Source organism: Manis javanica, chromosome 15, assembly GCF_040802235.1.
Source record: "Manis javanica isolate MJ-LG chromosome 15, MJ_LKY, whole genome shotgun sequence".
Classification (NCBI taxonomy): domain Eukaryota; kingdom Metazoa; phylum Chordata; class Mammalia; order Pholidota; family Manidae; genus Manis; species Manis javanica.
In genome coordinates, this window is record NC_133170.1 from 1212991 (window position 1) to 1228624 (window position 15634).

Below are 15634 nucleotides of genomic sequence, written 5' to 3' on the forward strand. Positions count from 1 at the left end.
AAGAAGTGACTCCGGAGAGTGACCTTCCCTGACCCAAGTCTGGCCCCTGGTGGAGGAGCTTCTCTAGCTGGCTGCCCAGGGCTGGGCAGGGGTGGAGGTCGGCCCCCTTGGGGGCTGGGGTCACACACCCAGGAATTAGAGGCCAGGAGCAGTGCTGACTCCCCGGGCAGCCGCTGGGACCCCAGTGCCACCTGTCAAGGCTGGAGCAGCTGCACTCACCGCGGCGCCGCAGCGGGAGAATGAGCCGCATCTCCGGCCGCCTGGGACCTGGGCTCCGCGGGGGGCTCCCTCCCTCCAACGCGACGTCGGCGTGCAGGCCTCCGTCAGGTTCAGTGTCTGCCCGCCCCCACGGCCGCTGCCTCCCGAAGGAGGATTCCCATTCGCTCGCTGTCGTCGGGGGCGGCCGGACGGTCACCGCTTTGCGGATGACGTGGGAACAGAAACCTACGAACGGGCCGCGCCCCGTCGCGTTTGTAGTTCTCTCCGCCCAGACCCGCTGCTCCCCGGGGAGGCCGCTCCGTGAGCCGGGGTCCTGGAGTGACCGCGACGAAAAATTTTCCTCTGCCCTTAAGGTTCTTCCAGCACGTCTAAGAAGCAAATTGACATGAGACAGATTAACAGGAGAAAAAAAAAACACACAAAGTTTAATTACACATAAAGGCCCAATAGTGAAATCAAGGCCGCAGAAATGGCCAAGGCAGGAAGTTTTTATGCATTTTAGAAGAAGAAATAATCTGTGAGGAATTGACAGGACAAAGGAAATTTACATTTGAAAGCCTCACTTAGTAAGGAATTCTAAACAGCGCTGGGCAGTGAATCGGTGATGATGCCGCATCTCTGGGGGTGGGATGCCTTCCAGCCTCCGGGGGCGGACAGCACCTTTCACTGGGGCATTTGGTTCCTGGCTTCAGCGGGACGGACGAGGGTCAGTGTCCTCCTCCTGACAAGGCTGTTTCTCCAGTCACTTTCACTCAAAGTGACCGAGGGATCAACAGGCCAAAGAGGCAGCTGAGGGGCCTGTCCGGGGCCCCCACAGTGACATGGGGCAGAGCTGAGGCTGGACCGGAACGGACATGCAACGTGAGACCTAGACCTTCACTGTGAGCTACTGAGACTTGGGCTCACTTGTTACCACAGTGTCGCCCAGCGTGTCCGACTGATACAGGGAGATCGCATCTCTGCCTGTACCTGTTTGCCCGTCCCGTGGGAGGAAGCCCCTGTTACACTGGGCAGATCATAGGCTGGTAGGCTTACCAGCCACGGAAAGTTAGAACACAGTGAAGGCTAAGTGAAGGGAAATGCGAGCTTACTGCCAGGCTACTGGGACTTAGAACACACACTGCTTTGCCCTGCGAACAACCTGAACTTGGAAGTGACCCGAGCAAGGATACCCTTGTTTCCGAGGCTGTGACTGACCCACACGGGTCATTCGGGCTTCCTAGGGGGTGCACTGGAAGGGGGCATCCCAGGAGCTGACACAGCAGGCTATGCCCATGCTGTGGAAAGCATGGCATGTCTGGGCTGAGTGCTCACCGTGTAATGTAAACCTGGGCCCGGAACCCTGGGGAACAGCATGGGGAGCGGCGGGGCGGGAGCATAACAGGCAATAGGGGGGCAGCAGGTGGACCTCGAGGGCAAGCTCAGCCCGCCCCTGGCTCGGAGTCCTGCCGCTCCCGTCCTACAGTCGCTCTTCCCAGGAGGCACATGAATCGTACCCAATGACCTAATAAAATAATAGGTTTGGGGGAGTTTTGACAACAGAAAAAAGTAGAGGACCTCAAATTCAGAGGGAGAGAAACAGGAGGCATTTTAAAATGGTTTTCTCACCAAAAGAGAGCAAGTCTAGAGAGGAAGAAGTCCTGCCCCAGCCACAGGCTGTCAGGTTTCTGGCAGTGCCACAGGTCTCACCACGTCACAGAGCCACAGAAAAGAGATCACACGGGGTTGTTTTTCTGCTGGACACTGTCTCTTAGGTACCTCGGTGGCATCTGTCTAGTATGAAATTAGTTTACTGGAGATTAATTTGGTTTTTTTTGTTTAGCTTTTTTGTTTTTTGCATTGTGGCACATGAAGTGGGCTTTTAAGTGAGGAAAATCCGAATTGGAAGCCCAGCTCTATTTTCTAGCCCCACGACCTTGTTAAAGTACTTAATTTCTCTGAGTCCCTTTTTCAGAAGTGCTGTTGTGAGGAAGTAAGTGGAACGACAACGTATCAGGGTGTTTGGCCCCGAGCCCGCCACTTCAGAGCTCAATCCTGTTACCTTCCTTCTTCAGTCTGTTAGAAATGTTGGAAGGTGGGCAAAGATTCACGCTGGGGGCGCAGGCTGGTGCTCGTACGCTGATTAACAAGGTGCATTTGGTGACCATCGTGATGGAAAGAATAGGTGCTGGGCATGCCGTTCTCCATTAGGTGCAGGGCGTGGCCTACCCAGTCTGGTGTTCGGCCCTAAACAGCTACCTTAATTTCCGTGCGGCTGATGGCTACATACAATGTTTCAGTGACACCTTTTCTTGTTCACCAGGGCCAGGCAGTTAGCGTCACTGGTCAACATCTCTTGAATCCGATGGGTATTTGAGTCGCTGTCACCCACAGGCACTGTGATAATTCATCTAAGGCTGTCCTTGCTCTCTGCTTTCCCATCTTCTCTCCATTTAACAGAAGAAAAAGTGCCGCTATTCCTGTTCTACGGGTTTTCTCAAGCCTTCCCTTCCCAGGAAACTTGCTTTGCCAGTCATTTCTCTCTTCCCTTGCTTATTGTCAATGTCCTCCTTTCTGCAGGCCCCTCTGCCTCCCCGCTGGGCGGCCTCGCACAAGTCAGCCTCCTTCCTTGAAGCTCAGATGTACTCCTGCTCAGGACCAACCAGTGCAAAGAGCAAAGGAGGGTGTTTGGGCCAAAGATCAGGATAATTAATTGTATCTGATTAACCTGGCCCTTTTTTCTCTCCAAGCAGCTGGTAATAAGCAAGCTGGTTGCCTCCAGATTAAAGCTGTGACAACTTTTTCCCAAAGTGAGTGAAATTCCTGGTGATGAGCTGTGGGGTCTGGAGAGGGAATTGGAATCATCTGGAGCAACAATTAGGGGGACAAGAGAGGAAGGAAATAGAGATTTTTGCATGTTCTCCTGCAGTGCTCTGACAGGCCGTGGGGGACGCGGCCCAGGGCTAGGACCCCAGACGCACCAGGAACTCCCAGGCCGGCCAGCAGTGTTCTCTGCCGTGCTGGAAGCTGGGCCCCTCTTTTAATCAGAGGAGACAGAGAGTTGCAACATTTGGATGTGATTTTTTAACCAGACCCATCTCTTTTTGGACAAGTGAAGAAAATGATCAAGTAGTGGTAAAGGGTCAAATGCTCTATCATTGTGCTATTTGCTGTCTTATTAAAAATCCGGTATCTTATTTTCTCTACATTTCAATCCTAAAAGGGACAGGGTCAGGGTATTTAAGATACTATATGTACCACACAAACCATTCAAAAATCATAAAACATAGTTTTTAAAATTCACAAAATAAATTCTACCCTTTATTAAGACAAATTTAACTCTTCCAGATTCTCTGTATTTCCATACACATCTTTGAATCGGCTTGCCAGTTACTGCTCTTACTCTTTAATGTAACACTCCTGACCCACTGATCCATTTTGCTGAACTTAAGTTGCGACAGAAAAGCAAAACACAGCTATACCAGCTGTAAACAACATGCAAATAGGAAAATAACATGGAAACTGCTTATTTCCTTGAGTAGAACACACGTAGAAGTTGTCATAACTTTAATCTGGAGGCAGAAGGGCTTGCGGCCAGCTGCCCAGTGTGTTGGAGAGAAAAGAAGTCTAACGTGTCCACTCCTTTGCATGCAGTCTTTTAATTGATGGAATGGGAAAATACGCAAATAATAAGAAAACAAGTTCACTGATAAAAGCTTCATGCTATTAATATTAGCCAAGATGTCCTCCCAATACTTGCACAACTGTTAGGAACACAATGGTTATTAGACTGTGATGGGATTTCTGTGAAAATCATTATTAATCCAACATTTCAAACTGGTGAAATGTATGTGACCAAAATGGCTTCATCACTTTCTCCTTTAATGTCTTCAAACTAGTGGCAGAGCAGCTAAGAGACGCCCGGAGATGGCCGGCCACCAACAGACCATCTCGCAGATGGCTGGCCACCAACAGACCATCTTGGGGAAAACCTCAGAAGTCAGGGTGGCAGCAGGATTCCAGACAGGGTGGAACGTGAGGTGGGGAAATGCTATTCTAGAAGAGTAAAGATGTATCATTTTCAACCTATTAGAGGAAATAAAGAAAACAGCATGATTTCAGAAGCATTTTCACATGTCATACAAATGTCCTCAGAACCTTCCGGAGTGGACTCGTTACTCTTCTGTTCTGTGGGGCCAGCAAACTGCATTCAACAGTACAGAAAAGATTTCTCTATCATGACACTGCAACAGTGATGTCTTATTAAATTTTTATTGCACTATAAACTGAATCAATAGAATCAGGCACAAAATAACATTGACGGATAGTGGAAAAGGTGCTTGATAAAGTTCAACACCAATTTCGTGTTTTGCTTTGTTCTTCAATAATTTTTTAGAGCACAGAGGGTCATATTTTCTTGAAAGTTTGACAGAACTGACTGAAAGCCTTTCATTTTTTAAAATAATGATTTGATGACTTCTCATTTCTTGGTTACTGATGATTATTAATCTACTCAGATTTTTGTTGACCTTAAGTCAATTTTATTAAACTTATATATTCACAGAAAATTGTCCATTATAAGACTGAATTTTATAGGCAGGGAATTATAAATAGTCCTCTGCTATCATTACTCTCCTGTGTAGCTATTATGAGTCTTTTTTTTGCCTCTATTTTTGTTTTTTTGTGATTTTCTACTTTTCTAGATTAGATTTATCAGAAGTTTATCTATTACATTTTTTTGTCAAGAACATCATTTAATTTTCAAAATTGATTAATTTCTGCTTATCTTTATTTTTCTCCCTGCTTTACGTAGGGATTTTATTTATTAGATAATTGCTGTTTATCTCTTTCAGCTGGAGTTGTATAGTTTACTTTCATTTAAAATTTTAATAACAAAAATTAAGCTTATGCATTTGCCTTCAGTGGAATTATTAATTTATTCAGCACTTTTATTGAATGTGTACTGTGATCCAGACAATTTTTTATCTTGAGATAAAATTTAATTATTATATCGCAACACTTAATTGAATACCTTCATTTTATTTTTGTCCAACTAGTATGTTTGCATTCTTATTTGAAAATGTATGTGTCCTAATATTTTACAAAGGAGGCACAGAATTTCATTAATATAATTATAACAAGAAATATAAAAAATAAGAAACACATTTTAGAATTGCTTTTAAAACTCTCATTAGTTACTTCTAGTTTTGTTGACTTGCACTGAGAGGACGTGGCCCGTGCAGGTTAGGGCCGCTGTGTTACTGGTGTTCTCTTTGCAGCCGTGTAAGTCAGCATCGTGGGCAGCAGTGGGCGCAGGAAACCCAGTGAGGGGGCTTGTGGGCAAGCGGCCGTCCTGCGTCCTGGAACAAATGCACAACAGGACCCGCAGGAACCGTGAAGAGCGAACTCTTTCCCTCCCCCTGTTCGGCTGGTACGCGAGAGAGGGTGCCGGGGACCTTCTGCATTTGGTTCCGGCGTTGGGAAGGGCGGCCAGGGGGCGGCCTAGGCCCCAGCCCGTCTGTGCAGGCGCCCCTGGCCAGCGCGGAACCGACGGGCAGAGGGCGCCTGCGGATAGGATCCTCTTCAGGGTTCCGGCCTCTGTGGCAGGGAGTGAGGATTGGAATGGTGGGTGAGCAGGCCAAGCTGTGGAGCTGGTACACTCTCACTTTTTATAAATGTGCCAAAGACACAAGGAGCTTTGTATTTTTTTAATACGCTTCCTTTCCCCCCTATATTTACAAGTCTTTATGTCGTTGATTTTTTTTGTACACTTGATCTGACAAAGGCTAAAAATTGTAAAGTCTTCTGGAATACACAGTTCCTGCTTCCATTTTCAATAATCATTACTGTCTATATTTTACAATTATTTAGTGCTTACAGGTCAATGGTACGTTTTCACTGTGGATGGATGCCTTTTATACTCTTTCTTTTTGACGTGGATTCTCTTTCATACGATCTGTCCTGCTTCCTCTGCTTTATTTTCATTTGCACTTGGCCGGAAAATCTTGGTCCACCTTTTACTTCAGCCTCTGTCATTTTGTTTCCGTGCACCTCTTGCTTGCATCATCCGCCTCTGTGCTTACACGCTCTCTCCTCACAAACATTTGCCAAGTCCCCGGTGTGCCGGGCAGTTCCCGGTGCTGGAGGCGTGACAGGAACGGGGCGGAGCACACTTGCAAGACTGTCACGTCCGCTGAACGAGTATGACCGTGGAACGTAGCATCGAACAAGTTCATTTTCATTCGCTGGTGTCCCTTCGGATTCATTCATGGGGTTGGTTCTTTCTCTGTTGATTTCCTTTCCTCTTTCTCAAGATTCCAACATAATTGAGTCGAAAAACTAGCTTAGATGTTGGAGCAACAGCAGTACCAGGAGAGAGAAGCCAGTGGGGTCCCTTTGGAAAAGGCCTGTGTTGGGAAAGGGGATGATGTTTGAATAGTTCAATTTTGGTCATTATTTGACATACGCATTATGATCTGAAGGGGATGAAAAGTCCTGGAATTTACCTTAAGGTTCCTCTTGGGCTTGGGGAGGGACCACTGCATGGGCTTAGGTCTCCCCCTTCCACAGCCCACTAAACATTCCCCGATTTGTTGCTATAATGCAGGGTCTGGATTATATTTATTACATCATAGTTTTTATGAACCTTCTCTTTTGGATTATTTTTCTATATGCCTTGACTTTGTAACCACATTTTCCAAGATTATTTAGAATAAATTGTTTTTAATTGCTTTTCATGTGTTCAACTGAATTTTTTTATATAGCATATTTCCCATTCTTAATTTTGATTACTTTATCTCCAGGGTGGAGTACATGCTAAGTCCTTACATATCTGAGAAAAGGTATCTGCAGCTTAGGTAAATGACCAGCAGCTGATCAGTGTGTTAATGTCCCTGAGTCTCACACATTCTTCCCCTTTGCAATTTGCAACTTTTGATGTATTGTCTTGCTGCATCAGAGTCCCACATGAAAAGTCCGAGGTGAGGCTGATTTCTCTCCTTTGTTGGGAACCAATTCTTTTTTTGTCTGAAAGGCTGTAGAAATTTTTCATTATTCTTCTAGTTCAGAAAACTTCCCAGAATACTTGGTGGTTTAATTTCATTAATTCTGTCTAGAATGTGGTATGGCCTTTTAATCTGCATACTCAGCACTTTCAATACAATTTTCCTTAATTGTGGCTCCTTGGATCCCAAGTTTTGCTCTTGAAGCCTGGCAGACGGATTGAAGAAGAGTCCCTGTCAAATTCCAATTCAAACACAGAATGTATAATTCTTCCACATTCATTTAATACAGAAATATTTGAGTAGTAAGAGTAATTTGATAATTTAGTAAAGTCTGTTTTTCACCTACAAAGCCAAATTTTAGAAAAGTATTGAACAACCCTTGATGACATCTAAAAGTCTAGATGCTGTTATTATTACAATTCAGCAAAAGGGTAGGGCTGATGAGATCAGAGGAAAGAGGGTATGTTAAAGTACTTGTGTTTTGCAGGGAAAAACAGCATTCATAAGCTTCAGAAATTTACAGAAAAATAAGTATAGTTACTCACAAGAAGAATAAAAATAGAATGTATAACTCCCATCAGACGAAATTTTACCTGCTGAGTAAAAGAAAGAAAATCAGGAATGAAATCCAGTAAACACAAAATATACAATAAGAGCTTAAGTATGTTCTGACACAGCACAACTCAAACTAAATATAAATGGACTATAAAAAGCAAAACCACGCAAACCACAAAGATAAATGCAAAAAGCCACAATCATGGTTGAATAATTCAGAAAAACTTGGTCAAAGACAGAATGGACAACAAGAATTTGTAAGGATAAATAATATTTGGTCTACTAAATTGTGAGTTTATCTTAGACATGCACACACACACAAAACCTTTTGCCTAGGATATAAACAATATACATTCTTTTCAAGCACAGAGAGAACATTTATAAAAATTGGGCATGTATTAGGTCACAGAGAATGTTTCAGCAAATTCTAAGGAGTTATTATCACACAGACCATATTTTTTAACTATCATGTAATTAAATCAGTAACCAGAAAATGATAGTTAAAAAAATACCCAACACTCCCAAATAATTCACAGGTTAAAGACAAAACCACAAAGGAAATAATACAATATTTAAGACTGAGCCAAAAAAAATACATTTCAAAATTTATACTATGCAGCCATAATATTTAGAAAACAGTTTATACTTTGGTGTATTTTCTTATAAACAATTGAAATTATTTTCAGTAAGTAATTTCATGATTAAACTCAAAATACTATAAACATGAAGCAGTAAGAATCTTGCAGAAAACAATTTAAGAGGTTCTAATAATAAGAACACAAATGGAAAGGAAACAAGTCACCGCAGTGACAATTAACAAACTCAAAACCTATTTGAAAAGACAGATAAAAAATATGTGTCCTTAGGAAAACTTACCAAAAAAGTAAAAAGCAGTCCTTAACAGCTGCAATAGGAACTCAGGGACATAATTATAGGAACAATAGAGACGTAAGCACAAATATTGTAAATGTAAATATATAGAATCATAGAGACCAGCCAATATTTTTAACAATAATTGAAAAATTTAAACAAAAGACAAATTTATGGGAAATAATATAAATATTAAAACAAACTCAGATGAAATAGAAACCCCAAATAAAGGAAAAAATCACTAAATAAATTATATCTGTTTTCACAAATCTACTCTTCCAAGAACATGTTGAGATAACAAAAGATGAGTTGCACAAAAACTCCAAGGAATAGATAAACTTTCTCAGACAAGAGAGAATAAAGGGGAAGATTTTCAACTTGTATATGTCTCGCATGATCTTATACACCAACACTAAGCAATATGCTTATTGACAAATCTCCTTTATAGACATAGATGCAAAATTATGAAATGAATTATTAGCCCATTAAATCCAGGCAGCAGTATTTAAAAATAGTAATTATGTTCAGTGTTGAGTCACTCTTATAAATCATCAATAGTTTAGTATTGGGAAATCTATCCAAGTAATTTAATACACTGACTGAAGAAGTAAAATTATACAGTAGATAATCATAATAAAATATTTGATGACATTTAATATTCACTTATAAAAGTCCTATAAGGTTACACATATAAAGAATCTCCTTAAATCTGATAAAAGGTGTTTTACTAAAACCTGCTAGTAACAGCAAAAATATGTGAACTAATCCAAGTGTCCATCGGTAGCGGAATGCACAAGTAAGTGGTCAGTCACACAGTGGGATGCTAGGGAGCAGTTCAGCTGATTTATCGGCAAGGATGTTGAGAAGAGCTGGATGCTGTTTGCAGACAGGGTCTTGAAGGAGAGAGGAAGGTACCCGGACGGGGCAGCACACAGGCCTCCATTTACCCACCATGCTTCCTTTCTTTAGAAAAGTCCTCACCAGTGTGACAAAATGTTAGTGTTTGTTAAGTCTGGGTAGCAGTGACAGTTTTTATATGACATTTTGAATCTTTTTCTTCTAATTTCTCAAAAAATTAAAGGAATTTAAAAACTCACTAATTTAAAAGAGGCATTCTCCCAAGAAGAAGTGAAAAATCCCCATTTTCGCTAGCTTGTCATGGACTCAATAACACAGCCTAAACGTCCTCCGTACCACATGTAAGGTTCCCGCGGCCTCGCCTGCCTGGTGTTCCAGCCTCTGTGCACACGGGGGTCCCCCTCATGCGGTCTGGTACAGGTCTCACTGTTCCTGGTCACACAGGCCTTTAGTAAGAATAATTTGGAGCTTGCCTCTCTTTATGTTTACTATTTATTTAGAATTTATATATTTAAAAGCAATATGTTATCCACATTTGCACAAAAATTAAAACTAGGAAAGGATAAAATAGAAGGAGGCATAACACAAATCCTGGTACCCCTACTGCGCGAGGGGGCAGGCGCACTGCAGGTTGTGGGCACCCAGACTCCAGAATTCTCCTTACCGTGAATGCACTGTGCCCTCGTCCCTACAGAGAACTTCAGGAGTCCCCTTGAACCCCCAGATTCTCTGTATCTCCCAATAACTTAGATAAACTATGACTCAATAATCTTTCATTCCTTTTGCTGACCAACAAATATTTATGAAGTGAGGCACCATTCTGGGCACTCTGCTCACAAAACAACACGAGGCAGACAAGGTCCCTGTCTTCAGGGAGTTTTCATTTCAGGGAGAGAGACCGGAAATATATTAAAAGGAAATGAATTCAGGATCTCGAAGTGGTAGCTGCACCCCTATGTTCCTTACGGCATTGTTCACACCACACACACACACACACACACACACACGAAGACTATTGGGCCATTTCTATGCCATTTGTAGCAACAGAGATGGACCCGGAGGGCATCACACTAATGCGAAGACAGATACTGTTTGATGCGGCTTACAAGTGGGCTCCACAGAAGCCAGGCTCATAGAAATGGAGCAGAGGGAGGTTGGAGAGTAAGGGGGGTCAGGGGAAATGAGGAGGCGCTGATCAGAGGGCACAAGCTCGCGGCTACAAGATGAGTAAGTCCCGGAGACCTACTGTGTGGCGCGGTGACTGCAGTTGACACTGTCCTGTACACTGGGAAGTTGCTGGGACAGCAGATAGGAAATGTTCTCCCACGAAAAAGAAATGGTAACTGTATCAGGTGCAGGTGTCAGCCAGCCTTACTGGAGTAATCGTTCTGCAATATACGTGTTTCAAATCTACAGGCTGTATACCTTAAACTTGCGCAAAGGAATATGTCAATTATATTTCGGTAAGTTAGAAGAAGACAAACCACACAAACCAAGCAGGCCCACGACCACCTAAGATAATCACTATGCCCTATTCAGGAGGCTGGGGAGCAGAACAGGCTGCCGCACATGAAACCATGGGGGATTCGGTGGTGGCTGTCTGTCCAGGTGACGTTTATGCTGGGGCTTAAAGCATGAGAAGAATGAAGACGGAGGGAAACTCCCGGCAGGTAGGACGGCAGTGGAAAAGCTCCCCTGTTTTAGGAGCCGTCAGAAGGCCTGAGCAGTGGGGCTTTTCCTCAGAAGGCCAAGTGCGCTCAGATGAGACAGGAGAACAGCAGAGGCCGACCCCACAGGGCTTGGGAGACCACTGCAAAAAGTTTGGATTTTATTCCCGGTGAGGGGGGAAGCCATGGAGGCATTAAGCAGGGGAATGATTAGAAATGTATGGTTTTTAAAGATCATGATGTTTTAGTTTGGGGCTATAACCAGGTACCACTGACTGGGTGGCTTAAGCAACAGAAATTTATTTCTTATCATTTTGGAGGCTAGAAAGTCCAAGATCCAAGGTCTGAGTTGGTGTCTGGAGATGGCCCACTTCCTGGTTTGCAGAGGGCCACCTCCTCGCCATGTCCCCACAGGGCAGAGCGCAGCCCAGAGGCTCTAGGGTCTCTGATAGAAGGGCACTGACCCTTTCACGGAGGCTCCACCCTCATGACCCAGCTACCTCCCAAGGCCCCGCCTCATAACATTCACACTGGGGGTGAGGATTGCAACATACGGATTTGGGGGGACACAGTATACAGTACATAACACCAACTCTCTCCTCTGAATCCCACTACCGGTCAATAATCCCACTTTTACACCATCAAAAAAAAATTTTTTTTTTGGTGCCATAGCAGGTTGTTTTTTTTCATTAAGGTATCCCTGATACACAATCTTATGAAGGTTTCACCATCAAGATTTAAAGCATTGCATTCTATTTTGTAACTGGATATGTCACCTATGCTTTGCCTATAGAGGGATCAGAACATCGCAGCAGTGAACACCAGTGACAGTCCCAGAACTGTCTAAGCGTGTTCCATGGCAGATCGGGCTGGCCATGGGGAAGCTCAGCTCTGTAAATGGGGACTTGGATTCTGGGGGGTAGGCCTGCGATTTCCTAGCATCTGTGGAATATGTGGGTCTAAACCTGGAATTCGGTGCCAGAAAGCCCACTTTCGCCATGTGCCCCACGAGCTCTATGAGACAAAGTGGCCCAGAATCCCGGCTCTCGGCAGGCAGGGCCCACGGGAGAAGGACGCGGAGAGGTGAGCTTAGGCTTGTCCCGTGTCCCAGCCCAGGCTCACCAGTCAGGTGTTCTCCACTTTTCTGCTGGCGGAGTTGAGAGGCAGAGCCCAGGATGTCAGCTTAGAGAAGCCCACTCCCCAAGGACAGGAACGTGGGGCCACAGAAGGGTGTCCCCCTGCCCCGTCCCCCTTGTGGGCCTGCTCTCACCTCCCTCCCTCTCCCTCCAGTCTGCCGGCTCGTGCTTGGAGCGCGTCTTCCTTCTGGGGCAGACCAGCCAGGAATCCCCCATTCCCAGGTGGCTTTCGTCTCATACCTGGGTGGGTCTCTCCTGAAGCTGCGTTTTGTGATCATGTGTATTTATCCCAATTTGCTATAGACTTGAGGATTTGTGGGGTTCCTTTGTGGGAATTTGGAGGAGACAGTTTTGCAGTGCAAATTATGGCCACAAGCAAATTTTTCAAAAATCACCTATTACATTGTCTCTTCATTACAGCAGACCTGTCAATTACTAGTCCCCTATTTTATGGAGGCATAAATGGCATTTCCAAAAAGCCAAATGACTTGTCCTTAATCCCACTATTCAAAAGCGGAAGAACCAGAATTCTAAGCTAAGTCTTCTTATGTTTTGGTCCCGTGCTTTGTCCACTATAACATAAAGGTTCATTTTAAAAACGTTTCTTTCTTTTTCTTCCTCGATGTGTCCTGGTAGCATCTTTCTCTTTAGCCTGCAGATGAGAAAGGAGAATGCCAGAATAATTCCAGAGGGCAGCCATACGTTGAGAGTAGCTTTTCTTCTATGCTGGAGAGAATCTGTGCAAAAGTGAGGCATGTGCGTGGTCCTCGATTAGCAGGTGCTGTCCTCTTCCCAGTGCGCGGTCCCTGATGAGCCGAACTTGCCCGCTGAGCTCTTTAACTCCTTTGTCACGTCTGCACAGGTGGGTTGAAGCGCCGAGCAGCAATCCATTTCCTGAGGATTCTCCTTACCTGGCAGACCTCCCCGGAGGACAGGCGTCACTCCACCCCGGCCTGGGCAGCGTGATGGGTGCGCAGCGCTCTTCCCGCACGGGGGCCTCAGCTAACCTCTGCCTCTGTCCTCACCCGCAGCCTCATCCGGACCTGCCGCCCGCCACTGAGGCTCAGTCCTGCCCAGTCCTTCCATCCGGTGACGGGGTGACGGATGTGCCCAACAAGGAGAGCAGGGCAGGTGCCCAACCTTTACTACCAGGCAATGAAGCCCAACCTGGGCTTCCCTGTGGGCTGACGTGTCCATTTTCATGCTCAGAATCAAGTCATAAGAAGGGAGGAAAAAACCCGGCGAGACATTTCTAAGAATGTAGATAAAAGGCCGGCTGCTTCCCACCATCCACTGGCTCAACCTGCCCGGCAAGGCCTCTTAAATCCCGCCATTCTGGCCCTGCCTGAACAACGTGCCCGCGCCTCTTTCCTTCCCCGCCCGCAGCGCCGCGCAGGCGACTGTCTGCTGCTGGCACGTTGCGTGGCGCAGCCACGCGTTGGAGGATCCCGCGGTCGGTCGGCGGGCCTCCCCGCGGAGCCACAGGCGCCTTCCTGCAGCGGCGCCACGGCGCCACCCCGCGGACGGTCTTTGAACAGTTCAACTGCACGAACGGGCGCGTTGCGAAGCGGAGCATCTCTGACCAGCTCGTTCACAGACCTGCAGGTTTTACAGTCTTACACCTCGGGTGTTTGATGAGTTCCAGCCATTGTTGCACTTACGCGTCTTCAAATCTTACTCTCTTTAACACCGACCTATGATTTCCTTAAGAAAATTCCTAGTGAGAGCTGATTTACAAAGCACAATAACGTGGCTGCTTATATCTCATTTTAAAGTTCCTCATCTCTGGGTGAACTTCTGAAACATTAACTCTATTTCCTAGAGAAGTCTCCAGCTAGGAGAAGAACGCTCACACATGCAATACAATATGCATGTCACCTGTGTGCAGTTTTCATTCGGGATGTTCTGGAGTTAATCTCATACATGATTATCCAGAACATCAAACAAACGGTGCAGGAGCAACTGGACATCCATACACACAAAAAAGGACCTCGACTCCAACCTTGCAGCATATACAGAAGTCAGCCTGAAATGGGTGCCGTCGTCACGAGCACCCAAATTTTCGCTGAATCGCAGTCTAAGAAAATCCCTGGAGGAACAACACAACCCCCCGCCCCACTCCCACACACCTCCCTCCTTCTTACTCACCGGAGGCTAAACGTATCTCACCTGCATTTTCCTCAGTAAAGCCTCCATATAATGAATTTTCTTTCTTTAAGAAAAGCATTTGCTTAATTTCATATTTGCTTTTTCTAAAAATCTATTTTTACTATATAATTTAAGTAAGTGCACTTTTTTGTTTTATATGAGAGGATTGGATTTTTTTTTTTTGTATTTGGATTCATAAATAACTCACAAAAACTACCAGCCAGGAGATCCAAGATCTGGTCGAGGGCTGTGAACGACCAGCATGGCCACATTCAAGCCACTTAGGAGTCAATCTCTTAGTTCCACATTTTTTAGGTGGTTAATGTTCATCCCTTTTTAAATTTCGTGAATTTCTAAATTCTCTTTACAGAGCATGTGTTACGCTTTTAATAAGAAAGTTGGGCATTTTAGATTCTTTTCCTGCCTGTTGTTTGATGTGTATTTGTAGGTTAGTAGCCTTGCAAAATGTTCTTCTCTTAAAAACTATTGCTCTTGAGAGCTCAGATTACTTTTGATGAGTTAAGTATGGAAAATTTATCAGAGCTCTGAGTTTCTTTCAAACTTGCTAAATGGGTGCTACAACAAGTGTATTCTGTATGTTTGCCAAGTATCACTTAAGCAAAATCCTAAGCACCGTCTGTCCTAAATGTGCTTTAAAAACACCTCTACCATTTTCCATAACAGGAAGGCCGATGAGCACCCGCGTACGGGGTTCTTGGCGCCATGCCGGGGGCTCCACATCACCCGGAGGCACGAAGGGACCGTACGGAGGCATCAAACTGTGTGGAAGCCTTGGAACTGCAGCCTGATCGGTCATCTCTAAGCACCTGGCTGTGGGGAAAATCACGTATGGTGTCTGAACCTCTGTCTCAGAGGCTGGTGTCCGCAGAATGTGACGTGTCCTGCTGAACACACTTGATGGGAGGTTCAAGTGAAATAAGGTTGGAAGTCATCTGCTGAAAACTCAGGTGGGCAACTGGGGGGAGTCTGCTGTCTGGTCGGGAGCAACGGCCAGGAAGGTGGCGGATGCGGCAGGAGAATGAATGGAGGACAATTTAAAACCCACAGCAAAAACTGACGGTGCCTCTTGTGGGGCTGCCAGGACCTCAGCGCCTCCTGATGGTCCCCGTGGGAATGAGGGGAGCAGACCGGGGCGGGCCATGACCAGCTCTGCACAGACAGCGGGACGGGACACCGC

General features: G+C 45.2%; 1 long non-coding RNA gene across 1 annotated transcript in view; it reads right to left on the reverse strand.

Annotated features, from left to right (window-relative positions):
• The window catches only part of LOC108389329 (uncharacterized), a 39744-nt gene that overhangs the window by 11565 nt on the left and 12545 nt on the right, over nucleotides 1–15634 (reverse strand). The window contains exons 6-7 of the long non-coding RNA XR_012125533.1: nucleotides 7748–7798; nucleotides 220–7407 (exon numbers count right to left, since the gene is read on the reverse strand). This is a non-coding gene — a long non-coding RNA (uncharacterized lncRNA). The remainder of the gene's footprint in view (nucleotides 1–219; nucleotides 7408–7747; nucleotides 7799–15634) is intronic.